We start from the raw sequence: 27,910 nt of genomic DNA, 5'->3' as shown, positions 1-27,910 counted from the left end.
CACAAAGCGAGATCTCCAGGACTTGCCTTTGCAGTGATGCAGTGGAGAAATGACAAAAATTGGAACCAAGGCAGTGGTGATGGCTGGATAATTAATAACTAACATCTGCCCACTCTTAAAAAATGGCAGGCCCTGTAACTACAGTCAGATTTTCCCTTCTAGACAAACAAGCTGCTTCTCAGGATCTCATATCCATGTTTACCCCCAGCGTTGTTTGGGTAGGCTCAGACTTCCTGCTCCGTAAGGCCAAGGCTTATGGTTGTATGGCTCTCCTGAACTCGGAGCCACTGCTTCCCAGAGAGAATCCCTGTTGCCCCTGGATACCGTATTGGATGAAATAATGTGCTTGGTATATTACTTTCCTAATGGGAAGATGCTGGAAAAGCTCATGGAGATTCCAGGATTCTACCCAACCAAGCTCACGGGCTGCCCGTTGTCAGGTGGATTCCATCAGTTTCCCAACAGCTGGCTGAGCTTTGAAATGTGTCACTTGGGCAGTAAAGGGACCTTACTTGTTTCTGCCTTTGGATATAACAAATGACAATCTTCTTCTTTTTATTTGAAAAAGCAGTGGAGCTCGGAGTTAGCAAACCTGGACTTGACTTTGGGATTAAGCACCTCACCCTCAGAAACTCACCTTCTGCATCTATAAAATCAGAGAAGCAGCTCCTGTGGTTTTTTACAAAGCTGTAACTACAGATTGCCTCATTCAACATCGTCTACTTTCCTGCCCTGCAAAGATGAGAAAGCTAACATTGACAGTCACTGGATTCCCCTGCAGCTGGCTCTCTTGAGTGGGACTTAGAATCTGGCCTCTGGTGCTCTTGTACCACACGAGAACCTGGCGCTGAGCTAGGTGGGAAGAGAAAAACCCCGTCAGGGATCCATCCTGCTGGGACGGATCAGGGAGGGATTGCGTGGCTCTGGAGGTAGCAATTGAGGATAGAGTTCTGAATTTCCTCGTGGCCCCTGGCAGCTAAGGTGGTCTGATTCTGGAACCAGCTGCTGGGGCAGCTGCCTCCTCTTTCCTCACCTCATGCGTAGCAGCAGGTTCCTAGACACATCAGGTCTGTAGTATTATCCTGCTAATTTCTCCAGAAACATGCTCTGGAACCCACTCCTCCAACCAGTCCAGCAAATCTGTAAGCATCTGACCCCTTTAGCTACAAAAATGATGGATGCTTATGAAATTACTGGACTTGCTGGTTAAACGGCCTATGGTGACTCCTGTTACTTGCATCCTAACCGAGTTTGGTTTGTAGGATTTGAAAAGAGCACACCCACACACCCACCCACCCACACACACACACACACACACACACTCACACACACACACACACACACCATCAAACTTTCTTGGCACAGCTCTCTGCTTCTTAGAAGATGCTTCATTAAGTATTGGGTGACTCTGTCTCTAAATCTGGGGTTGATCTTCATCTTGGTGGAGGAGGTAACTGCCTAATTGTGATGTTCATCTATTTATGATGAAACCTGAGAATCCTGAACTGTCCTCTCACCCGCTTATTGAGCTCTGGGAGGCCTTCAAAAGGGAAGCAGAGTTTCTCAATTGGAAAAATCTTGGAAACAACCCAAATGCTCATCAACTGAGGAATGCATAAAAAAGATGTGGTATTTTTATACCATGGAGTATTACTCAGCCATAAAGAAGGTAGAGACTTTTATAAGTAAATGGATGCAACTGAAGACCATACTCATAAGTGAAATAAACAAGACTTGCATGGGTAACGTCATATTGTCTCCCTGGTGTGAGAAACTGAAAGAGTAAATAAAGTCTAACATGTACAATAGACATTGTGAAATGGGAAGACACTGTTCAGAAGGAACTAGGATAGGTGAAAGGGAAAAGGAAAAACTGCAAGTCAGCTATACTGTTAGTATCTCTTAGTTCGTTAGAAAGGAAGGTTTGTGCTAATATCAATTAGAGAAATTTTATGCCCATATCTTGTACCCTGAGCAACTACTTTAAAGATAACAACATGTAATGCATTAAATATTGTTATTCTCCTGTTATTTTATTCTACCTTTTTTCCATAAAATAAAAATGAAGAAATAAGGCTCAAAGCCCAAATGATCCATATCCATATAGTGGCTTAAGTTGAACTGTGTGAATGGTAGCTTTGGGCTCCTTTCCTAAAAGGAGTTGAGGGAAGAAAGGAGTGGGAGAGATGGAACTTTGGAGAGACTGAACTCCAATTTGTAGGAGGGAAGAAAATAGGACACGGAAAGGGGGAACCAGGGAACAACTGGGAGTAGAGTTCACTGGGCTCCCCAAATTCTATACCCCAAAAACATATGGAATTGGGATGTTCTCCGGGCTGTACCAACACATGACACTTGGCCCCACTTCCGGGGCCCCTGTGAGCAGCCAGAAGCTGGCCAGTGAGACCGAAGTGAGAAACACAAGGAAGTCAGTGGCCTGAAGAGAAATGGGAGAAGCAGGCAGAGGTGAGATCATGCAGGGCCTCAGGTGCTGTGCAGGGCTTTCATCTAGTCTGGTGACTGGCAAACTCTATAAAGGGCCAAGGAAATATTTTATGCTTTGCAGGCCGGAGCGTCTGTGTCACAACAGCTCAGTTCTGCTGCTACAGCGCAAAAGGAACCAGACACAGCACATACACTGATGCGTGTGGCTGTGTTCCAGTAAACTTTTTTTCAGCAGCAGGTTGGAATTGTCCCTTGGACCGTAGTTGGCCTTCTTAGCTTCATCTAAGATACTGAGGAGACTTGAAATGATATTTAGGAAGACCACCATGACTGTGTTTGTGAAAATGCCCTCTCACTTCAGGCTGAAATTTGAGGGGACAGAGGGATTTGAGCAGCTCTGATGCTGGCTCAGGTGAAGATACTTCCTGGGGAGGTAGAAGTGGATTGGACAGATTTTGAAAATGAAAACACTAGACCCTGATGATTGGTCAGATATAAGGATAAACAGAAGGAATATCAGGACAGACCCCAGGTTTCTGGCCTGTAGAAAGTTCTGAGGTCAAGTTTATCCCTCTTTGTTTTTGTTGTTGTTCCTTTAAGTGATTTTTTTAAAGTAAACCATTTCCCCAATGCATTTTCAATTTAGGCGTTTCTCCTCCATTGTACGGATTTAGTCACTGCCCCAGTCATACAGGCTGGAATCGTTGAGAACTCCTTTTCGCTTGTAAGTCCACATTCCCATCAAATTGAATACATAGTCTAGCGGCTCCACTGTTCAATGCCTCCTAACGCGAGTATCCTTGCTTTCCACATCTACTTGGTTTCCAAGCGCAGGTAATATCGTAGCTACTTTCCGATCACTAGGGCACATACCCTACAGCCACAGCTTGAAGGAGGACAGGTTTCATGCCTGCTGGTTCCAAGGTAGAAACAGCATGGTGGAAGGGAAAGGTGGTAGAATGGCAGAGGAAAAGGTGCTCAGCTCATGGCCACCAGGAAGCAGAGAGAAAAGAAGGGGCCCAGAACAAGAATACACCCTTCCAGTGACCCACCTCTAACCAGGCCAAGCTCCACACGGCGCGTTCAGCTATTTGCCCCATCAGTAGTGAATCCACTGAGGAGTATAGCACCCCCACAGTCCGATCACCTTCCCACACAGGAGGATGAGAATCTGGGGAAACAGTTTAGATCTAAAGCATAGCAGGTAGTGAGATTTTAGTTGCATGTGTTCAGGCACCGAGGAAGTCTCCAAATACTTGTCTGAGTGTAGTTCCTAACCTTAGGGCAGCGAGAGTTCCCTCAGCAAGCAGCACCCAGGATTTCATCTTCACCTCCAGTGCCCTGTCCCCGCCCAACCCACTGTGTCTCAGACGCAGCCTCCTTTCCTTAGAACTGGTTTATGTGTCTGCCTCATGCATCAAGCTTTGTGCAGCTCTTCACTTGTGTGCCGGCTTAAAATCCTTCGATGCTGCCACCGCTCCATCTGAAACACGCAGACCCTACCCAGCATCCCAGGATCAGCCTTCACAACCCAGCACCTCTCCACAACCCCTTTCCCTCTCCTCCCTTCAGGACTTCTTGGTCCTGGGAAGTTTCCTCTCCTCTAACACACCATCCAACCTCCACCTCTTCAGATTCTTACTCTCATTAGTTTCTACTACCCACTAATTGTGTTCTGTGTAAGACTGACCTTGTTCGCAAAGAGAAAGACCTTAGCTTGAAACCTTGCTCCTTGACTTGCAAACACTGCAGCATGGGGCCATTTACTGAACATTCCAGGGCCTCAGTTTGTTCATCTCTGAAATGGATTTCCCTTACATGGTTGGTTTGAGGGTTAATAGAGAAAACTTCCATAATGATTTAGAAAATGCAAGGTATTCTGCAAATGTCATTCTCCACCACCCGTGCACTCCTAGGAATGATTTAAACAACTAAGCAAGCTGTGCATATGAACAGTGCCTGACATATAGGACGTCCTTATATAACACATGCTAAGGTCAACCATTTTCCTTAATTTGCAGAAGTGAAATTATAGCAAACTAGTCTTCCTCTGCGTGTCATTTCAATGTTGTTATACTCAGTTGTGGAAACTTGAAGATGAAGAATGATAGCTAAGTGGAACCAGAGGAGGTCAACAGCCTGGAGCTGGAATAGAACGAGAGCCAGAGGTAGGAGGAAGGCATGATATGTGTGCATTTCCCAAAATCAACTTCACCTCATTTTTTAATTTCGCTAATGGCTAGTCTTTATTTGAGATGCCATAACTGAAATAACTCTTTTAATAAAGGAGAATGAGTGCACTCATTTTTTTCCTCTTCCTTCCTCTACATCAGCAAGGACTTGGTGCAATGATGTATATCACCCTTTTATTTTAATTAAGCATATAGCTGTGAGAGGCTTGTAAAAATGTTGCCAACAGAGAAATGCTTTAACGGATGTGAACTTGAGGTTGGCTTGTCCCATATATCTTTACTACATAAAATTACCCTCTTCATCTCGCACGTGAGGTGAATGGATGAGCTCTCGAGTGAGCCTCAGAAAGGACGCCTGGAGGGAAGCAGCGCGTTCGGGATTGTGAGAGTCTTGGAGAAAGCTGGGGAGAGTAGAGCAAGAACAAAACAGAAAGCTGGTGTCTGTCCATGGTCACATGCAGGGAAATAGCCTCATGGGTAGAGGTTCTCCATCACTTTTTTCCCATACATCAGGTAGCAGTTGATGTCTAAATATTCACATTTTGAAAAAAGAAAAAAATCAGGGTTTTAAATTGGGGCCTTGGGATTTCAACTCAAGCAATCTATCTCCAGAGCCTCTGTATTTGACCATTATGCTGAGCTACTCCCCCAGTAAAGGTCCAATATGTCTTGCTAGTGGGATTACAAGCAGTTACTCTTGATGTGAATGAGTGATGCATTGTGGATATTCATGCTAGAGTTTATAGATTGTAGATCGGTGAGTACAACATGGAAGGCTTAGTGAATGGTATTTCCGATTCCTATTTTCTAAAAAATAGTGGGAGGGACTCTCGGTTTAAGTAAACTAGTTCAATAAGAAAAGTAGGAGGCTGGAAAGGTGCATTTAAGCTGAATAAGGAACTGGGAGCTCTGTCCCCACTGAGGACAGCTGTATTCCCTCCCTGCAGCTGCAGTTGTCTCACTGGCGAATAGTTCATCCTGAGATTATCCTGCTTGCCTTCAGCTGTTTCTCTTGTTCTCTGCAGAACTGGCCCCAGTGTGTGTAGCTGTGGTGGATGCCTCTCATGTGAGAGGGGAAGCTAGGCACCTGGGGAAACGCACAGACATGGTGCCTCCGCAGGTGGAGGGGCTCCAATGGTTGGGTCAGAGTCAGAAACCAAGTTAATCAATCAAGTATGCAGATCTTTCCAAAGGCAGGACTGACTTCCTTACTCTGTAGCCTCCTATTATCCTCTTTTAGAACTCTGCGCAAATGGAATCTGGAGAGCCACAAAACCTTCGTCTTCCAGAACTAAGGTCATTGTGGCAGAGAGTTTGAGGCTCAGCAATTTGAGATACTAGAGATCCCTGCCTAAAACAGATAACCAACAATCACTTCCATGCAGTAGAATCCACATCTCCCATTTGATTTTTAACCTTTCTAAATATCTTAGTATGTACTGAATATTGGCTTTACCTCTTATCAAAATAAGGTCTTTGGATAGAGGAGGACATATTAAATAATATCAAATTGAATGAAAAAGAATCACCAAAATTCGACATACAAAAAAGTTCTCTTCTTGTTGTATTTTTTTAATCAATGATGAAATGACTTTCAGTAACAAATGTATGGAACCCAGAATATAATTTAATTACTACTATTCCTGCTAGTACTAGTGGATACAAAAAGACTTTGGTGGTATTTTATCTGGGGAAAAGAAAATTATGTAAGTATGAATTCCTCTTTGTGAGGCTGAAGGCTTTATTTTTTTAAGTTTTTAACTAGAAAACTAATAATGTTCTTTGTCTTAAACAATCACCTGCTATCTATTTTGTGATATAGAAGTCCCTATACCCTACAGTATTCCTCTGTATAGAGGTAACCATTACTGAAAGGTTCATATCTTTCCAGAAAATTTCTGGGCATAATCAAATAGAATCAGACTGTACACCACTTTAAAGCTTCCTGTTTTACCTGACAGTATATCATAACTGGGTTTCCATGGCAGAAGATAGTTCCTCTCTGTAACAAGCTACATGATAAGCTGTTGTCTAGATGTGAGAATTTGGTTTAATGTTAACCAGGTAAACATTAATAAAGATTTAAATTGTCTCTAGTATTCTAATATAAGGCTGCAACAAATACCCTTACATATTCCTCTTGCACATCATTACTGTGGGTACTTTTATAGGATAAAATGTGCAGAAGTGGAATATTTGGGGCAAAGGGTATGAATATTTTATATTTGGACAGGTATTGCTAAGTGATGCTAGCAAGGGTTTTTGACTTATGTTTTATGAAGAATGTTGATATATTCTGAGGGTTTTTAAGAAAAAGTGAAACAGGCATAAATTAAAGGCGGAGTTCCTTGAGCTACACAAAAAGTAGAACTTTACGAGCTCTATGTGACCTTGAATGTATCCCTAAGGCCGTGGCATCTCTTTTTCTAAAAATGAGCCATGCTTTGCCCTCGCCTCAGATGCTGTACTGTCACACTGATGCTGAGGGAGTGGGAGCCCATGCTCATCCGTGGATCCACACCACAGATTGTTGAATTCTTCCACCTGAGCGCAATTACTGACAAAAGCATGGAAGTTGTTGGAAACATAAATCAGGTTCACAAACCTCAGATAAAATATTTTCACTCTCACTTTGTGCAGTCATTGACAACAGGGTTGGCACCCTCTGTGACAGTGGATAAACCAGTGTCCTCAGTGAAACTATTACCAGCCCCAGGGACCCTTTAAATCTCATTTTAGTTTTACTCTTGCCCAAGTCGGAACATCAAGCTGAAATACATATAAATGTAAGATGAATGCAGTGCACAGTTAAAATTTCGCCTGCTATGAGTATTTACACACCTTGAATTTTTGACTTTCAACTGTTTTTAAATGCAGCTTCATTTTTCTTCCCTGTCATTACCTGATTTCATCTGAAAATCTCCACATGTGGTTCTCTTTTCCCTTAATTCATTAGATTTGGCATTGCTGTTTATTATATCAACTTGACATCTGTCTAATATAACGTCTTTGAAGCACCAGGATGTTTAAAATAAAAGAGAAAGAGAGAGGATTTAACTCTCCAGGGCTAACTGGAAACTGTTTAAATTTATGGAGGTGATTTTAGCCCTTTGTAGATCTTTCTCTAGATAGAAATATATTTGTAATCAAAATGATAATCCATATTCCCTCATTCTTCAGAAGAGATGAAGGGAAAAAGACTTGGGGGAAGGCCGAGCTATTTATTCACAGATTGTTTAAAGTCAGTGTTAGTCTGCCTTGGGAGAGAAGATTGTATTAGCTTGATAAAGCTAACCCTTTCAGCCTGGGAAAAAAAAGAATTACCCAATAGCCCCTTAAAGGTTTCCTTGGCTTCTCCAAAGAGGAATTTGATTGGAACATGCCAAAACCTTCCAGATTGGAGGGTATGCTTCTAGAGATAATATGGACATAAAAGCAACACTGAATTTTTCTTTCTGACGGGAAACAGGAAACATTACAACAGACCCCAGGCTTTAGAGAGAAGGCTGACAGTGATCCTTAGAAGCAGGGCAGTGGGGAAGGGTTATGGCATCTTTGTTCAATACCCACAGTCTTGGAAAGAGATGTCGTTAACTGTCCCAAGAAAATGTGCATTGCTTGATATCTTGCTTGAAATTCTTTAGTATAAAGTCTCAATAAAAACAAATATGGAGCTCTGACTAGGATTTATGTCAGGGGACTGGTTCTTCCCATTCCTGCAGTGCCACACACAGATTCCATGGCAGGTGAAGAGGAACTGTGGGCCAGGGACAAAGCCCCAGGCAAGTGCAGCAGGCCGGACAGGAGCGGTTAAACCCACTCTCCATTCTAAAGTGCTGTAAGACTGGAACCTAGGTTGAAATTGCTGTTGGCTTTCGCCCTGGAACTATATTCCTTACACCCTTGACCTTAGATAGGGTGTTGATTTCAGATTCTTTTTGCATCTCTCAGACCCTGAACTGGATGATTATTATGCTATGATGCTTGTGGTTCTCTGTTCCTAGTTATTAATCATCCTACCTGAGGGAGAGAGAAACTCCTATTTAGCGATCCCTTCATTTATTTCCATCTTCTTTGTACCTCTGAAGCCGAACATATTCGTCATGTGGTATGACAAGGATGGCAGGGATATTCCCAGCTGTTGGGAAGGTGGGGGGCAAAATGACAGGCTGAGCAGCCGCTATCAATAATACAAAGCACCGTGGGTGAAGTGTGTGGCATTTTGGTCTTGTCAGCAACCTCCCCCTACGCGGCTTCCCCCATAGAGCTGAGAGAGAAGTTTACTGGGAAAAGAGCAAAAGTTTAAAAAAAAAAAAAAAAAGAAAGACAGGAAGGAAGCAGGGGGAGGGAAGTTACTTTCTAAACTGGCAATCCTCTTTGTTAAGTGGAGGCAAGTTATGATCTGAATCAATAGAATTGATAATGTTTTCATCTTGAAAGGTTAACTGTATTTTTGACACTTTGCTATCTCCCAAGTAACTTGGCTTTTAAGAAAAGAGAAAAAAAAAATCCTCTGGGCAAGAAGCCTGGGATGCACTTAATTTAAGGCTGATGTTTAGGACTGGTCATTGACCTTGAAATTCCATTAGTACTAATGAAGGACAGTGCTGGATGCCTCCAGCCTGGAGTCCCGTAAGTGACGTACGTGGCGCCGGGAGGGCCCCATCCTCTGTCTCCACACTGAGCTGGGAACCTGGACCTGCCTTGCTGCGGCTCCATGCTGCAGAGCGAAGAGCTTCCCTCTGTCTGGAGGAGAGGAGGAAAGCCCTGTCAGGGTGGGAGTCCACTGTGAGCTTTGTATACCTCTCCCTTCCCAGAGCAATGAAGTTCACAGGCAGAATATGGACTGGCACCCTCAAATTTTCAATCAGAAAGGGTCCTTGAAAAATCACTTAAATCTACCCAACACTTATAGATTTAACAGGAATATTTTGCTGGGGGTGGTGGTTGTCTCGCAGGCATATTTAAAATGACTGACACTGTGACACTTTACTCCTAAGTGTTTCAGAGCACCTTCTAAAAACATGAAAAGGGGTGGGGATATAGCTCAGTGGCACAAGCACCTGCCTGGTAAAAACATAAAAGTGTGTTCTTACAGAATCACACCTAAAAAATGAGTAATAATTCCTGAATATCATCTAATATCCAGTCCCTGTTACAAGTATTACAAATCCCCTGATTAGCCTAAGATTGTTTTTCAACAATTGATTTTTTTCAAACTCCAATTTGAGCATGGTTCACACATTGCATTTAATGGCTATGCCTCTTTTAGTCTAGAACTGTGCTGTTCAATACAGTAACCTCTAGCCACCTGTGGCTAAGGATCAGTTGAAATGTGGCTTGCCCAAATTAAGACATGCTGCCAGTGTAAAATACATGCTGGATTTCAAAACCGGTACCAGAAAGTAAAGGTTTTTATTTTAGGTTGAAATCATTATATTAATTTATGTTGAAATAATAATATTCTGTATATGTTAGGTATATGAAATACATTATTAAATATATATTTCTTTTTACTCTTTTAATGTAGCTACTAGAAAATCTAAAATTATATATGTGGCTTCTGTTATATTTCCATTGAATTGTGCCTGCCTGAAACATGACCCTTCTCTCTTAAATCTAGAACAGTATCTTCCTTTTATTCCCTATGCCATTCATTTGTTGAGAAAACCAGATCAGTTGTCTTCAGACTGTGCTCCCTTCTGAATTTTTCCAGTGGCATCTCCATGATATAGTTTAAGTTGTTCTTCTTTCTCTCTTATTTCCAATAAGTGGTTATTTACATGAAGCTTGCTTAGACACAGGTTTGAGTTGTTTTTTTACAAGAATACATAGCAAGTACTATTGTGTTTAGAGAGAATCATATTAAATTGCACCTAATACTAATTGGTTTTCTGGTTTTACACTAAAATTGATCAATCCTTCTATCATGAAGCTACATTTCCACCTACGCTGTCAGCAGTGTTCTGTGCTTAATAATTTGGCATTCTAAGAACCAACTTTTAAGTTCAGTAGTTTTAAGATTCATTCGTGTCTGCTGTCCGCACCAGTTATTTAATTGGAGGTTATAAAATTATTTTTCCTACCATTCTACTCACAAGTATTAGTAAGAGTTCGTATGCAAGAGAATCTCAGAAACCTGGACTATTTGTTTATCCTGAAATATAGTTCCTACAGAAAGGACTAGATAAATATTTGATCATTTTGCCTTACCTATCAATTTTCATAATAACAAGCTGTTATAAATGCTTTCTCTTTTGACAAGTGAAGTTTATTTTGCTTTCTCTTTTGAATAGTATGAACTTGTGTATTTTTTATATATTAAATATCAAATAGAAATTTTTATGATTCCAGCATTTAAACAGCTAGAAAAGGAAATTTAAAATTAGATATAAAATCCACATTTCTGGATTCCCATGGAAAAGTGGGAGCTATTACAGAGGGGACCCACTGAGTGGGGTTTTCGTAGGTGCCCTCCTGTTAGGGACCACCCTCACCCAACCACTGCATTATGGTGCCTTCTTATCCCTGTGCATATTAAGTTTGTAGCCCTGAGCACAAAGATCTATGCCATAAACAAATTAGATACCGAGATGAGAAGGCTCTGATTGAAGGGAGGGCAAAGTGAGTGGCAGAACGGGACTAGAATCTAGGTTCCCTCTCACAAGGGACCCAGTCTTCCCATCCTCAGTTACCAAGAGATGTCCTCAGAAGGGCTGTGAGGCAGCAGCAGCAGCAGCAACAGCAGCAACAGCCAGTGAAAGGTGCTCAGTACACGCTCTGCAGTTTCCACACAGAGATGAAAGCACGGTGCTGCTGTCATGGTGCTTCTCTATGATAACTAAATCTTTTCCAAATCCCAAGAAGGCTCTGCCCACAACATTAGCTCTAGTTCCAGGCTCTCCTCTGCAACTATGCCCAACAAAGAAAATGTGCGCTACTCCAGATAGGATTAGTGTGATCACCTTGGGGAGACCCCTCGGGCAGTGGTGACAAACCTACGGCACCAGCGCCACAGCCAGCTGTTTGTTACCATTGAAAGCTCTAAAATGTTTACCATCATTGCCCTGGGGCAGTATTTATCAATAATTTAAGTACTTTTGACTCAAAAATTTCACTCCTAGGAATTTTTCTAACAGATATATTATATCCACAAAATATTCCAAGATATTCGTACCTCGAAGTTCATTGTCCTCAGAAAACTTCAATAGGGTATGAGTTCATAATTTATGACACATACATATAAAAGAATGGTAGAGCTACATGTGCAGATGTTGGAAGATGTTTATTTTGAAAAATGTACAATTATGTTACAAAAAGAAAATGCAGAGAAGTGTGTGTATTCTTTTATTTGTGCCTATCTTGAATAACATGTATATATGCCAACATATCAGTAATTATCTTTAAGAAAGCTATTCAAGAAAATGTTATGATCTTTAGAGAAAAGGATTAGGGGTTTGACTGAAGAAAAAGACGTTGGTTTTGTTTTTTATTTTATATCTATCTTTAAGAGTCCTTTAAAAATAAAATCATGCACATATATTGTTTTAATATTAAATTTATAAATATGTTTGAGTGTTCAAAAAAAGCAGTTGGGTTAGAAAAGCTAATAGAACTTTTGAAAAAAATCTGTTCTGGTCACTGAACAAGATAAGAGTGCTTCTCAAACCGACAGCAGCCAGGTATATTATGTGGCTATCTGCTGAGCTGTGTATGTAAGTGCTGAACCCTAGCAGGTTGCAGTCGGAGGTGCAGGCAAGCAGTCAGAAGTTTGTGTTCAAGATAGGAAAGAAAATAGACAAAAATGACTCAGAGCACTAGCAGGCAGTCTGGAATTAAATGCTGATCATACCTTCCAGACTTAGTGCTTCAGAATACAAAAGAGAATCTCCTAGCAGGAAACCAATCGGGTAGAGGGGGCAATACCTAAAGGACTGAACTGTAGAAGAATTCAGGCTAGATGGACACAAAGAGAAGAAAGACTGGCTAGGGTAGAAAGGATAAACAGGAACAGGAGATGGGAAATGAGAAGTACTGAGTATACAGGGGCCCTGCAGACAGTTCAGGGCCATTGGGTTAGGGAGGAGATGAGTTTACAGCTCAGTGTGGCCACTGGTTGAGGGGATCTAGATGAACCCTGATTTCCTCCCTTATAAAATGTGTAATACACATCGTATAGACATTATAAGGATTGAAGGGTTGAATGCATATCCAGGGACCGGTATGTTTGTAACACACACCCAAGCTGTGCTGACTCCATGTAAGTTTTGTGTGAAGAGAATGAGAAAAACTGAAAGAGGATGTAGAGAAACAGTTATATGATCTATGGCCAGACCACCCTGAACACGCCCGATCTCGTCTGGTCTCGGAAGCTAAGCAAGGTCCGGCCAGGTTAGTACTTGGATGGGAGAAACAATATTGGCAAAGAGCTCTGTCTTTAAAGGCGAGTGTCTGACTCTAATGTGGGATGTCTAACCACTTTTAGCCTGTGATTCCAGGCTTCCCTGACCTCTTGAATCTTTGGTTTTCTTTTCTGTTAAGTGAAGAATAGTTTTTTAAAAACCAGTTCATATTAAATGCTTCATCCTGGTAGTGAATTATTGTACAAGTAAATTTTAAAATGTATGATAACTATAATCTATAATAATTAATCATACATTTCAAAGTAACTAGGAAAGGGTTTAAAGGTTCCCAACAATAGAAATGATAACATTTAGAAATGCTGATTACCCTAACTTGATTATTGCACATTGTATGCATGTATCAATTTATAGTACAGCACCCCACAGATAAGTATAAATGATATATGTCCACAATCTCGGTTTTAAGTATATGCACCTTAGGTTTCAAGCAGTTTCAAGACAGTATTACACCAAATCCTGTCCACAGTTCTGCAAGTGAGATAAGTAAGCCAAGAAACAGAAAAGCAAAGATTTCTTCACAGTTACGTAACTCAGACTTGAACGTGAATCTACTGTCCTCTGAACTCCTGGCTTTCCGTACTGTAATCTTGACACCTAATATGCTATCTAGCTTAATCCTCCCTTATTCTCAAGCCGGAGGCTGTAATTATTTAGAAAGCTAATGGGAGGCTGGTTAAGTAATGGCCACTTCTTATTGCCGGAGAGCATATACATAGTTTCAGTATGCTAACAAGAGTTATATGTGGTGAGACTATTTCCAGAGAAAATTTCCTGAGTTGTGCATTTAATTTGGATTCAGCAAAACCTTGTTTTTAATCAAAGATTCTTCATTAAAAGCATACTCACTGGGAGCTAATGATAAGTCATAGAGAATAAATTTAAATCCACAGTACAGCTGTTCTCCCATGTGTCCCGGGCAAACCAGCTTTCGAAGGCTGTGCAGAGGAAAGGGAGTGCTAAGAGCAGAGCTAGGACAGCTCAGAGACACAGTAAATTATTCAAAATGTGCACATTGCGGTCTAACATACATGTATCTGTTACGTACATAGTGATTATTCCTTCACAAGTGTTTTTAATAATCATTTGGTATTTAATTAACATGCACTATTTGCCTTGGGAAGTGGAAAGAAAGCAGGCTGAGACGAGAGTTGGGGCTGGCAAGAGGAGGCCGGCTTGCGGCAGTCTGTGGCCAGGCCATCGGATTTTAAATAGTTTCTCTGCTTTTGTTTTTGTACCTGACGCAGAACTCCAGGTTCCAGTCCCCATTTCTGGGGTCTAGGATTTCCACTGATATTTTCTTTAACAAGGAAAGATAAGAGTTGTCATTTCTTTCACGGGCATGTAGGTAAGGCTCTGGGCATCCTCCTTAAGGCAGCAAAGGATAAACTGCACTGTAAACGAGGTTCTATTTGCAGAAGTCCTACTGACCAAGTATAGAGATGCACTGGTCATGGCCATCTCATTTGGTAAGTGCCACATGATGGTTTGATCCATTGCTGATACATAGCCCAATGTGCATAGAGGTTATAATAAACGTGCAAGTATCTAAACATATACACATGCATAGGTAATGATACAAATGTGTGTATATATTTATGGATAAAAACACATCAAATTATGGTGAGCTAATGCAGTGGAAATTCTGCTCATTTATGTGTCTTAGTCTTGAAGATATTTCCTGTACAACAACCGAGAGTAAGTTCCACTGATCCTCCGGTTTCCTTCTCATGTCTTTCACCAGACTTCAGCCTCATGGCCAGCCCAAAGCAGCAAAAAGCTAAATACTTTCACTCGGTCCATCATCAGGGCTGCAAAATAGTTCTTTTAAGAAGCTTGATTTCAGCCCAGATGGTTAGATCCTGCGCATGATTGCTTGATTATATGCTTCTTTTGGCTTCAAAATCATGCACCTACCTGTCCATGTCGAACAAGAAGAGGAATTGGTGGGTTTAAAGCAGAACGTAGAAAAAGGAAGGTGGACTTCTCTGGGGAGATGACTGGAAAGTGGAGCCCAGGCTAAGCAAAGCAGTTGTGGTGAGCTTCAGTCCCTTAGCCCACGTTCAAACCTAAACCAGAAACCAGATTCTGCAGCCAGGAGCGGCTGAGTGTGGGGGGAATCACCAGAGTGTAAAGAAACGCAGAAGGCATTGTTTTGTTCTTTGCATCTCTAGTTACAATGCCTAAATAAATCTTCAGGCCATATTTTTAAAACTCTAGGACAGGGATTACAACTCAAATGCCTTCAAGTAAAGTAATTGAGTGAAGTGGGCAGGCTTAATAAAATTACTTCTCTACGATACAAAAACAACAATGCCAGCTCCGTGATAAATGGCAGTGGACACAGAGGCCTTAGTGTTAGGAGGCAACAGGGACTTCTGTGGATGATGCTGAACTCAAAATAAAAATTGCCTGTATCTTCTATGGGCGCAGCTGCCACTGAGCTTTGTGCCTGGGCAGACGGGGCTAAATTGATGGATATTCATCATTTTCAAGAGAAATCAAAAATCCAGATGTTTGTATGAGTTTTGCGATTCTAAAATATTGATTCAATTTAATTTTCAGGACCAGAGATCAAACCAATGAGCACTCTACTACTAAGCTACATCCCCTGCCCATTTTTATTTTTTATTTTGAAACAGGCTCTTACTAAGTTGCCAGGGCTGGCCTCAAACTTGCAATCCTTAGGCCTCAGCCTCCTAAGCAGCTAGGATTACAGGCATGCCCTACTGTGCACCCAGCTTCAGAATTTTTAAATAAATGTAGAAGCTAAATTAAATGGCAGCTCACTACATGTGCTGCAGGCAAGGGAAGAATCCACAAGAATTATGATGTCCAAAATACTGGTTCTCTGTATAAAACAGCTGAGACAGATTCATGTAGGCATGACAGGCATGGGACCATAGGGCATATATCTGTGTGTCTGATATGGGCTTGTGGAGAAAAGCTCTTGAGCATATGGGGGAAGAGCAAGAAACTTGGGTGTGTTCCCTGGCATTGTGGGTAGACATAATAAAATTACTTCTCTATGGTGCAAAAAAACAACAATGCACTTGGGAAAGATGTCAATGTCACTTTCACAGCTGTAGGCAGATCTTGTGTCTAAGTAGGCGATAGACAGATGTTAAGGGCATCTTTAAGGGGCCTCTTGCCACGGGCTTGAAATTGTGCACCTCTCCACATGAAACATCTGCCTTTTCTGTACAGTTGCACATGGGAAGTATTTTCAGTTGAACACCTTCATCCTTCTTAATAGATGATATAGAATAATCAACATTGGAAGAATAACAACAGACTTCATTAACCAGTCTGCTTTATTATATCATGTGGGGATGAGGAAGATATGAAGTATTTACTGGTCTTCAGAATCCCTTTCCTTGCTGTGTCTTCTTGCACAGTTTATTGCCCTAACTGTTGGTGTTCCAAAGTCCCTTGTTATAAAAGCAAGGAAAAGTCACTAGTGCCACTTCAGCAGCAATCAATCCAGAGCACTGTGTCCCTTCTCAGTTTAGCAATGCGGTGCATGAAAGGTCTGGGAATTGGAGACACTATTAATTCAGATTCTTCAGAGTCTCTTGTCCTCCTCCGCTGCTCATCCTTCTTGACATCAGGATTCATTCCCTTAGGGTGACATCATCTCTGCTGGAAACCAGCCCTCAGTCCTCTGCAGACCCAGCTGTGGACAGCATGCCACTGGTGTAGGTTAGGAGAGATTGGGCAAGGGTACAAGGAGGTCAGGAAGTTTCAGGGGACTTGTCCACCACTGATGTAACTCTGACACGGTCTCTTGCTTCCAGAATGTGTACAGAGAATATAATACACCCATTTAAAAGGATGAGTACACAAAATGCAACAGGATGGTGAAGGCTTATGACAATGTCAAATTATATTTTACTCTATTTAGAAATAAATGATATATTCGAAATTCAGAATAGTAAAAGCATTACACAATGAAAATCCTCCTTGCCACTCCTGCACAGCCACCCAGTTTATGATGTGCAGTTAGATGAAAAAAGAAGAATGCAAGACAACTTCACACACACACACCCATACCATATGTATGTATATTCACATAAGCACAAACACATAACTTACCCATAGAAAAAAGACTGAAAGAAATAAGCAAAAAGTTGACCATAGTTATTTGGAATAAAAAAATTATGGGCAACTCTACCCATCTATGTTTTCAGAAATATCATCATGCTATGTGTATTTATTATAAATTTATATATACGTAGGTACTGTATATACATGACACCATCGGGAAGTCACTGAAGCAAAATTGGACACGGCCAGTCACAAAAAATGAAAGTAAATAAAAGTCGCTCCTTTTTTTTCATAAGCCCAGAGCTCACCATTGTTAGGACTTAATATTTTTGCATGCTGGCTGCCTGGCCTTTTCTTTGTGCACCGTCATATTTCTGCTAGTATTGAGTAACTTGCCTCTGAGGAATAAAGTACTAACGACATCTTCATAACAGACCGTTTATGTTCAGGAGCAGGAGGCTGCTTCTGCAGACATGCAAGTGTTGTAGGAAGGAGAAAGGAAGGTCTTCTCCCTGGGCAGTAGGGAGCTGCATTTGTGCATGAGCAACCAGCAGCACAGAAGAGGAAACATCATTCTCTGAAGGTTTGCCTTGCAGTGCGAGGCCCTGGGGCCAGGCCAGTGCACCTAGCTGACCCGCAGCTGAGGCTTTATGTGGGTACAGGGCTTGGCAGAGCAGAAAGTCTGCCATCAGCCCTTCATATCACAGAGACTTAAAATGCTTGGTGAGAAAATCTCTCTGCCTTATTCCTAGACATGAGGGGAGCTCCAAAAGTACAATCATGTTCTTCAGTTTTAACTTTCAAGTATATATAAGTAGACATATAAATACTTTAGTGTAAAAATGATTTAAATTATACAAATGTCATATTTTTTCTTCTACTGAAAAAGTAAGGTAGAAGATTCCCCCTAAATCTTCTCCTCCCAAGCCTGTCCCCCAAGGAAGTATAACCACTGTCACAGTCTGGGATCTTGAAAAACTTCTCTGATGCACTTGTATCCACACCCATAATCCTGTTCAGACACATAATGAATGCAACCTTTTTAAAAATTAAATGCTATTTTCTTATCTCCTCGCTCTAACTCTCACTTATTGTAAACTCTTCTCCAAAGCAATAATATTTCCCATGTATGAGTCACCAAATGCTCAATGGCCTCTTCTCAGCAAATGTGATTCATCTGAGAATAACTCCCAAAAAATTGCCTGGGATGCTTCCTCATTGCTGAGACAATGGACAACACCAAGGCAATGGAGGGCCATACCCAGCCAGTCCATAGTTTTCATCTTTCTGTATTTTTAAATATAATAACCTTGTTATATTTGTTCATTTTCTTTCCTTTCTTGAGCATTCAAATACAGGAATGAGGTGACATTTTCCTTATGAGAAAACACACCTCTTGCCCTACTTCTGCAGATTGTAAAGGAGATGAGGTAGAAAGGAGGACTTGCTCATAATGAGGGCTCAGGGCTTGCTGTTTCTAGAGCTGTAAGTGGAGTCCTCGTAGGGCCCCTGCATTTCTTCAGTTCTCATCCTTCTTAATGCTACACTTCCTTTTAGTACGTCAACTAGAGCTCACTCAGAACAAACCAACTTCCATGAACAAGTTGACTCTACATTCATGTGGGACATCCATTAAAATCTTAAAAGATACTACCTCTTTACCATGTTTGGTATCCAGCACCTCAATAATGCTAAATAAATCTTAGCATGACCCTGATAAATGAAGTACATTGAAATAAAGTGCTCCTTAAACTCAGGATAATTTGGCAATATTTAGCCAGGCAAACACCATCCTTTTCTCTCCAAGGTCAAAAAGTCTAGACATTGTCTCTGCATTCATGGATGTCCAAGGCTGTCCTTTCTAATGAGGTGACAGTAGGGAGGGCTGACAGTGAGGGTTGGGTGTGAGAACCCAGGCTCCTGTGAACCACTGGGGTGGAAGGGGAGGAAAGATTCTAGAGGTGAACAGACAAGTTCAATCCCAGTGCCTCTTTGCTCTAGGTCCTTGGGTAAGTTACCTAGTATTGTGTAAAATCAGAGCAGAAGTACCAGGCTTGTAATTACTGCTTTTGAACATGAAATGAGCATACAATAGGTGTGTTACTCAGCTTTCTTGTCTCTGTTGCGAAATATCTGAGATGCTTAACTTAGAAAGCAATTATTTTGATGCATGGCTTCAGAGGGTCCAGTCCATGATTAGGTGTTCCCATTGCTTTTGGCCTCTGATAAGGGTGCCCAATGACAATGTCATGGAGTGCTTATCTCATAAGCTAAGGAGGAAATGAGAGGAAGAAAGGGAAAATGATGCACGTCCTACTAGGCCCCACCCACAAAGGTTTACCACCTCCCCATAGCACCACGCAGGAGGCCATGCCTTCAACACAGGGATCCTTGGGGGTCATGCAACACCCAAACTGTCAGATTAGATGCTCATCCAATGCTCACCACTCTGAGTATGAGTCCAGACCTCTGCTGTGACTCTGCATGTTTTCTGCTGCTTTATGGATGCTCTCCTGCAAGTGAGCAGAGTTTGGCACCCCAGCTTCTTAAAGAAGGCTGTAAGATTGTAGCATTGAGGAGTCCAGGTCTGGTTTACAGCTTCCATACTGCCCTGGCACCAAAACCAGTGGTCTGGTGCCCTTTACTGTGGCCACCTCTAGTCTTACACACATTTCTATCAAATGTATCATCTTCATGGAAATTCACCCTCCTGCCATTATTCCTGCTCCCAGAGCTGACATGAACAGTTTGCTGTGAAATCTAGGAGTTCTCTCTGTGTTAGGAAGGGAATATTTAAGCCTATGCCAAAATGCTTAGAAGAATGCTAGTAAGTGGCAAGCGCTGGAGAAATGTGTGTGAAGTATTATTATCATAGTTTCTAAAGAAAGGTTTTCTATAGCACCATAGAGGATATAAGAGTCAGAACCTTTGAAGTTTCCTAACTTCCTCTATGTGAGGGGCTTGGGCTTGCTGCTGTAAATAGCCTGAGACTGATTATCAGGAGCAGAAATGAGGCTCTTGGGGTCTTTTTTCTCACTATTCCCCTTCTCAGCCATCTTTTTCTGTGGCAAACTTAACCAGAAAAGCCATGGGGGAGACAGAACTTATCCATTCTTATCCAGAATGTGCGGTCCCCACGTTGTGACTGCAATAAACAGTTTTCAGTGAAGGAAAGCTGTGAGTCTGAATTGAGGAGGCCCGCTACTGTGGCCCTCTCCATGCTTCTAGGCATACAGTAACATTGGTAGGGACTCAGTTGCTGGAAGAGCAGCAAGGCAGTCCTGGTTTCGGGTGCCCTTTGGTTGAGAGTTGTAGATAAGGCATTTAACTCTGTGCCTTAATTTCCTCATTAGGGATTTGTGTGTCAAAATGTGTCAAAGCACCTACATTACTTCAACCAAGCTGGGTTCACCTGGTATCCCCACTTCAATCCCAGAGGCTCCAAGGTCATCCGCTCTCAGGGCTGTGTGGAAACACCTGTTTGACAAAGTGATTCTGCATAAAAGCGTTGAAGTAGAAGCTGGATGTATGCACTGTGACTCTCTGATACTTGCAGAGAGTAGGAGGGACCTGATGCAAGAGCTGAGTGAAGAGCAGTGACAGCGGAAGATAGAAATACGATGGATAGAAGCAGAGGGATGGTCAGGAAAAGACAGTGTCCTCCAGCCATCCACCCACAGCAGAGAACCCTTCCCAGATACCCTGCTACCTCCGTGTCCCTTCCACCATGCCCCCATTATGCCCTCTGTTTGCCTGTAAAGAGAACAAAGGATTGAAGGATCCTTCCCAGTCTTTCTGGGATCTTGGGTTTATGGGAGAAAGCCTTAGGTTCTGATCCAGAGGTTGGGACTGAGCTCCCTCCTCTCGGAAGGCACTGGGGTACTGACAGGTTTATAACTCATCAGAAGAGGCCAAAGTGAGTAAAGCCCTGGCAGGGAAAATGTGCAGAAGCAGGAACTTTGGGGGTTCTAGGGCACCAACCTGGCACCCCCAGGAAGCCCAGCTGCTTTTGAAGTCATCCTCTGTTCATCTCCTGCCCTATGGGTGTGGAGACTCCGATTTATTCCTCACTGCAGAGGACTGTATGTGGAAGAGGCATATGGTGAGAGTGGCAGTCTGTTTCTTTTTAAATGAAAATTTATATGCAAATGTGTTTTAAAGTATCTGTTAATTTTTAATTGGCTTTCCAAATCAGCGTGAAGAAGGCCTGTGCCTGTTGGTCTGCTGGTTTAGTTACGAGATTCTCATTAACACGCAATGAAGAACTAGGCTCGTCCCTGCTCACAAGCATTCTGTGGTCCTCCTTGTCCTCGGATCACATCCAAACCTAGCCCCATCTGCCAGTCACCTCCTGTCTTCCCAGCCAGCTCCACCTCAGCCACTCCCCTCTGTTCTGCTCTGCCCCTTCCGAAGCACGGTCACCTTCACCTGCTTCTCAGATGCATGCACGCCACACGCTCAGCTCTCTAAGTCCTCACCACACTGTTCCCTCTGCCCCACATGCTTGACAACAGGGCTGTCAAACTTGAGTGTAGAAAAACCTCTGTAGGAAGCCTTATTTAAAACACAGGTGACTGTGCCCCACTGCCGCGTCCCCACCACAGAGCTTCTAATTTAGAATGCCTGGGGTTAGATCCAAGTTCTAATGGATCCAAGTTCTTCTTTTCTTACAAGCTCCTACATCCCACTCACACTCCTGAGCCAGTGACCACAGTTTGAGAACCACTGAGGCATCTCCCCACCATGCACACTCTTGTGTGATTCCTATACCTCCTTCCTGGCTCCCCTGGAGCTTCACTTCTGGCTGCCTAGCTAGGTTGAACTTTTCTATTATACATCTACATCGTTCAGTATCTTGTGCTGCTTTACAGCTCCTAACAAAATTATAAACCATCATCTGTGCGAATATTTGCCTGTGTCTATATGCCCTACAATTCCATGAGCTACACGAACAGAAACCTGTAGTGTCCACCTCCTGCTCCTCAAGCCTAACACAATTGCCGGGCATAGGGTAGGTGCTCGATACATTTTTGTTGGCTGGATGAATGGACGGGTAGATCACCTCCTTCCATTTATCTCCCCAGCAAATTTTTAGGGTAACTGTGCCTGTCCATACTTTATTACATCTCTCAAAGTAGCAAGAAAAAAAGAATTTTAAATGTTCCCAGCACAAAGAAACAGTAAATGTTTCGGGTGAAGGATATTCCAATCTCTCTGAGTTGATCGTTTCATGTTGTATATATGTATTAAAATATCACATTGTACCCTACAAATAACTACAATAATGTGTCAGTGTGAAAAAATTAACAGAGAAGAAAGGCAATCCATTTTAAATATGGGCAGAGCATTAAACAGACTGTTCATTCACATGATACAGAGCATGTTAAAAAGAGCCAAGGAGGGAGAGCACCTGTCCCATTAGCCAGATCAGCCACTTACACAAGACAGCCAAGAAATGACAGCTACTACATCCAGACATCCCTTGTATGATAGGCGCCTTCACGCTGACTCAGAGACCTATGTTCTTGCTTCAGTCTCTGGAACTGTGGGCAAGGCCTTCTTCCTTTGTGGCCTTAGTCTTTCTATCTGTAAACCAAGAAGGTTGGATGGTTTAGCTCTGAAGTTTACGGAGAATAGTGAATTCCAAACGAAGATGCTGCATTTTCCATAGGAGCCAATTATGGCTGCAGTACTTCTTCATTTCTCCTAATCTTAGCCAGACTGCTGTCAGCAAAGGGAGTCAAGCAGAGAGAACTGGCTGTGTTCTGGGGTGAAGGACGGAGAACCTTGCTCCCCCTCAGGGTCTGCTGTTTCGAGCCACCCCTCTGGAGGAACTGGGAGAGGGTTGGCTGTGTAAAGGAAAGAGGCCACAAACACAGGCCAGGTTCGGAATGCCAGAGACAGGCCTGGAACACGGAAGTCTCCCTCTCTACCTCCTATCTCCCTGCTTGAGAGAAACATTCTGCCCAGTGACCTGGCTGAGGTTTTAGAACTGGAATATTCAGGAGATACACTTGTGTATTTTGCATGAGAACTCTCCAAGCACAGACAGTCTTTTTCTGTCATTTTCTTTTGTTTGTGCACCCATTTAGATAATAACTCTGAACCTATATAGCAACATTCACAGCCTTTCTCATCCTGTCTGACTTACTGGGAAGGATCCACAACAGCTGTACAAATGCCCAGTGTCACTTCACTGCTACATCTTTGCTTTTTGTATTTTCAACTTTGTACTAGTCTAGAAATTCTTCTGTTTGTTCTTTATTCCTAGAGAAATTGACTATGGTTAAATACAGAAACAGACTGATAAGGAAATGATTAGAAAAGCTCAGAGAGAAAGAGTAGAAAAAGGCAAAGCAAGAATCTTCATTTTCTTTACATCAACTCTTAAAAACGTATGCTTTTTGCCAAATTTTTATGTAAGAGTTTAAGAATACTTTTACCCAGGATATTGTTAAAGTGCTAAGGATCAAATGCTCTACCAATGCCCCCAGCCCTGCACACCCCTAGTTCCACCCCAGTGTTTTGAAATCATGGTGATCGCCTTCTCTCAACTACCTGTTAATCTTCTACACTCTTCTGTTTGGGGTGTGTCTGCCAGGGCAGAGAGTGTTTTCCTTTATTTGGGTACACCAGGGAGCTCTGGTTACAGATTATTAAAGAATAAGCTCCAAGGACCAGAAGAAAGTAAGGGCATTTGCAGGTTCAGTGGTGTGAGTCTTCGAAAAGTTGATAAGAGGGATTAGAATTGAAGGATTAAAAGACTCTTAAAAACCAAGCCATTATAGGGCCCATTACTTTATATACATTCTCCAAAATCACATGAATGCGGGGAAAGAAAGGAAGGGGGGTAGAAAACTGGCTTTGGTTCAGACCGTCAATTATGTCCTTTTTAAATTCCCTCTTCACAATTTATTTGACATTTTGAACAGTGGCCAAAAAAGCTATTATAACTATAAAACATATTCATTGGGATAAATCTCATTAGTTAAGCGATTTAATTAAAGTATTGACATGCTTAATTGATACGTGTAAGCCAAGACCATTTTCATGTCTCATTTCCATATGCTTTTTCTGCTTTAAGAGATACAAGGAACTGGAGTTTAAAAAAGCTCCATAAAAATGCTATAGATTCATCTGCGCCTGCCCTCCCAGGGGACCACTTCCTGCCACTCTCCTTGATTCCCAGCCTGCTACTCCTCTAAGTGGCGCTGCTCAGAGGAAAGGTGATGTATACCCAGCTTGAGTGCCTGTCAGGTCCTCTTATGATCAATAGGAGAATATTTATATTAATAAAGCACTGAGTTAATTAAATAAAATGGTCCTCTGGGTAGACTTAAGATACTAGAGGATGGGCAGGAATCGATAGATTCAACCATTTGAACATTAAGTATGTGCCCTGAAATTTTATGGAGCTTTTAAAAACTCGCTTTGTAATGTAAAAAGTTTGAAGCCTGCACAAGTTACCTCAGGCAAAACCTTGTGTCTTGCTAGAGACGGGAGCTTGGTTGGGGGGTGCTTGGCAGCCCTCCCGCATTCTGGGGTGCTCCTTTCCTGGGGTGGGGGACAACTTGAGGACAAGGCTGGGCTGCAGGGCAGAGGCCTGAGCTCAGGGCAGATGGAAGATGGCACTTCCTGGTCCGCAAAAGAACCCCCAGTGGAGATCCAGGGACTTCCCACCTGTCCTGGATCCCCTCATCCTGGGAGAACTCAAATGTTCTTTCTCTGCCTGTGGCTGCCTTTCGGGGACTCTTCTGGGAAACGATGTCTTTTGTGCCTCTGTGTTTCTGTTCCTGAATTTCTCTCTTGGTTATCCTCTCTGACTCACTGCATCCCTCTTTGTCTTTGTTTCCTTGCCTGTCTCTGTGTCTCTTCCTACATATCTCTTTGTCTCTCTCTCCTTATTTCTATCTTTCTCTATCCTCTTTCTCTCTTGTCTTTATCTATTTGTCTTTAAAAGGGATCACTTGCACCCAGACACAGACCTGCACCCCAGCACTGAGCGGTTGACTGGATCAGCCTTTCCCATGGGTCTGGAGAGAGAAAAAAGAGGACAGACACAGCCGTGTCTTGGCCCCAGAAGCCGCTCCATTTGCAGAAGTGACGTCATACCTGCTGTCCTATTTGTCCTCACTGTGGACGATGTCTTCTCATTTTCTTAATTTTCTCCCACAGGGCCTAAATTCTGGTCAGCTGTAGTCATCCTAATAATGATGATCTTTCACTGAGATGTGACCCCAAGACAGTTTTAACAGGGTCGCAAGGATTCCCCTTGCCAGAGAGAGGAACGACAGCCAGGGAATTTGTGTTAGTAGCAACAAATTCAGTTGGCCTTTCTGCCTTGACAGATCTCAGCCCCGCCTCTTGCAGCTCCTTCCTGCATGGCTCTGGACCTCAGTGAGGCTCACCCAAGTCCCCAGCTTCCTCCTCACAGAGAGACACTTGGCCTTGCCCTGAGTCATGCACAGGTGGCTGGACCAATGTTCTTCTCACAACTCAGATCATGTGTTCGCGGCAAGGCCACTTCCTGATCTTCCCTGCCCAGGCTGTGATCTCGGAGCAGCCCTTCCTGCTGCCCCACCACCACCTTGAGCTCCTCCCCTGCCCGCACCTATTTCCCTCCTCTCTGTGGAGTCTCTTGCAATTTCCCCTCTGCATAGCATTGCTGTATAGTCCACAGTTTCCCAGCCAGCATAGCAGGGGAGTTCCCAGGGAGCTGGGTAGCTTTAGCTCATAGTTCCATCTTTGCCATCTATTCTCTCCATTCTAGAAGTTTGGTCAGTTCCATAAAGAAGAATCTCCTTGCAGCACCCAGGAAAGCTCTGAGGTACAACAGACTGAACGGTTGCTTTTTTTCCTATTGAACTTGCTCTAGAGTTGCTCTTTCCAGTTTTAGACTTCCTGTGTGTCAGCTTTCCATCACTATAACAAAATAACTGACGTGAACAACTTATAAAGACAAAGGGGTTATTTTTGCTCACAGTTTTAGAGTTCAAGCCCATGATCTACTGGCCCTGTTACACTGGATCTGGTGGCAAGGCAGCACATCTCAGCAGAGTAATGTGGTAGAGCAAAACTACTCTCTTTAAGGCCAGGAAGCAAAAGAGAGGAAAAGGAAAAGAGCTAGGTCCCACAGTCCCCTTCAAGGACCCACTTCCCAATGACCTAAGGACCTCTCAAATATTCCCCCATTTAGATAAGCCATTAACATCAGGCCTTTGGGGAACATTTACAATCCAAACACAACACTGCAGTATCCTCTGGGCAAGAAGATAGGAAGTTTCTAGTCCACTTAGAGTATTTGAATGCTGACTTGAACAGTTGCAAGTACAGAGAAGCAGTATTTCCTGCATATCATAAGCCAGTAAACATACAGTAAGCTCTTAATTCATCAGCCCTTTTGTAGTAATTCCCTGACATAACTAATGTCATGGTCCCCATTCTATAGATGAGGAAATTGAGGTTCAGACAGGATAATCCACTTAGTGAAAAGTCACATAACTAACAAATGGCAAAGCCAGGTTTATCTTGAGGTCTCTGGGCTACTGAGCCAGGCTTTCATCCCTGGGCCTCATTGCTTGCTGAGGGTTTGGCCAATGCAGAACTTTTGGGGTCCAGTTTTGAGGTCAGGCATGAATTTACAAGAAAGTATGGCTTACATTTAGTTGGTGAAGCATCCCAGGGAGATGAGGAAGGCGTTTCCATTAAAGTCTTCTTTATCCTTTTCTTCTGCCAGCCCCTGGCCACCACAGAGGTCCTTTTTGCTCTGCCAGGGACGGGGGAGTGTATTGTATTTGGCAAGGGTGTAGTGGCAGCCGTCTCACATTCATCACTAATTAATTGCATCTTTGTGACTCACTGGGTTCTCCAAGCTCTCCTGTCCCTTGCCTAGTGCCTTTCAAGCTAAATGGCCAGAAGCAGGGCTAGAATTAAATATTAGTGTTAACTTCAAACTTGATGTAAATCTATTGAACTGCATCCACTTTTACATAAATAAGCAAGAGAACAGCATCTATTCTCTTTTAGTCGATACAGGACATTCACAGGTGTGAGTTATTAGCAATAACTGTAATTGCTTTGAATGGAACAATAAATAGTACAAGGGGTCATGATGAGGAATGCCATTCTATAGTATTAGCATAGCTTAATGGCTTAAGCTGCTATATACTTCATCCGGTGCTGGGCTTGGAGAAACTGGCCTTGTAACTCAGGGTGCTGAGCTTGTGCTGAATTGCCTTCCCTGCTTCAGTAGAAGATAATTTTGAGCTTTTCTGAAGCCGCATTGATTTTATCAGCAGATGGCCCCAGGATAGCATCTCACCTTCACCATGGAGGTTTCACTTATTTAATGGGGTTCAGAAAAGTTACAAGAAAGAACAGGCATGTACAAGCCACATTTCCTTCAGCTACAGTTCAGAATTCCAAATTCCAGCCTGCAGCACAGTCCCTCCTGCCTGGGCTCCCCACAGGTTCACACTTCTTCAGGGAAGCAGAATAGATCCAGAGGGGTACCCCTACGTGTCTCCCTTTGTGGGAGGGAGGAGTTCTCCAGTCCAAGATACAAGCAGTCTTACCGTGAGGCACACAGGGGATCCGGAGCAGTGTTCAGAGAAACCTTTCCACACGATCAAGCTGAACACTGAAGGTTGCACTGGGGTAGAGATAAGGCAGCAGCTTCACCTTTTCCCAAACTAAATCCCGTCTGCTTCACATTTTCTCCTCCATTCCAGCTCCAGTCTTCCTTCTTCTCATCCTCCGGCTCCAAAAGAGTTCCCGGGGCTTTTAGACAACTTGGCAGGAAGGAGC

General features: G+C 42.7%; 1 protein-coding gene and 1 long non-coding RNA gene across 5 annotated transcripts in view; one reads left to right on the top strand and one right to left on the bottom strand.

The window, feature by feature from the left end:
- LOC102012286 overlaps positions 1-25,784 on the bottom strand; it is a 60,008-nt gene extending 34,224 nt beyond the window's left edge. For both annotated transcript variants that reach the window (XR_001232370.1, XR_259698.2), the window contains exon 1: positions 25,217-25,784. This is a non-coding gene — a long non-coding RNA (uncharacterized LOC102012286). The remainder of the gene's footprint in view (positions 1-25,216) is intronic.
- Slit3 (slit guidance ligand 3) overlaps positions 1-27,910 on the top strand; it is a gene marked incomplete at its 5' end in the record, with an annotated part of 603,472 nt that overhangs the window by 356,148 nt on the left and 219,414 nt on the right.

The sequence above is a fragment of the Chinchilla lanigera genome, unplaced genomic scaffold (genome assembly GCF_000276665.1).
Source record: "Chinchilla lanigera isolate Chin_1 unplaced genomic scaffold, ChiLan1.0 scaffold00007, whole genome shotgun sequence".
NCBI lineage: Eukaryota > Metazoa > Chordata > Mammalia > Rodentia > Chinchillidae > Chinchilla > Chinchilla lanigera.
This window is presented reverse-complemented; position numbering and strand designations above follow the sequence as displayed.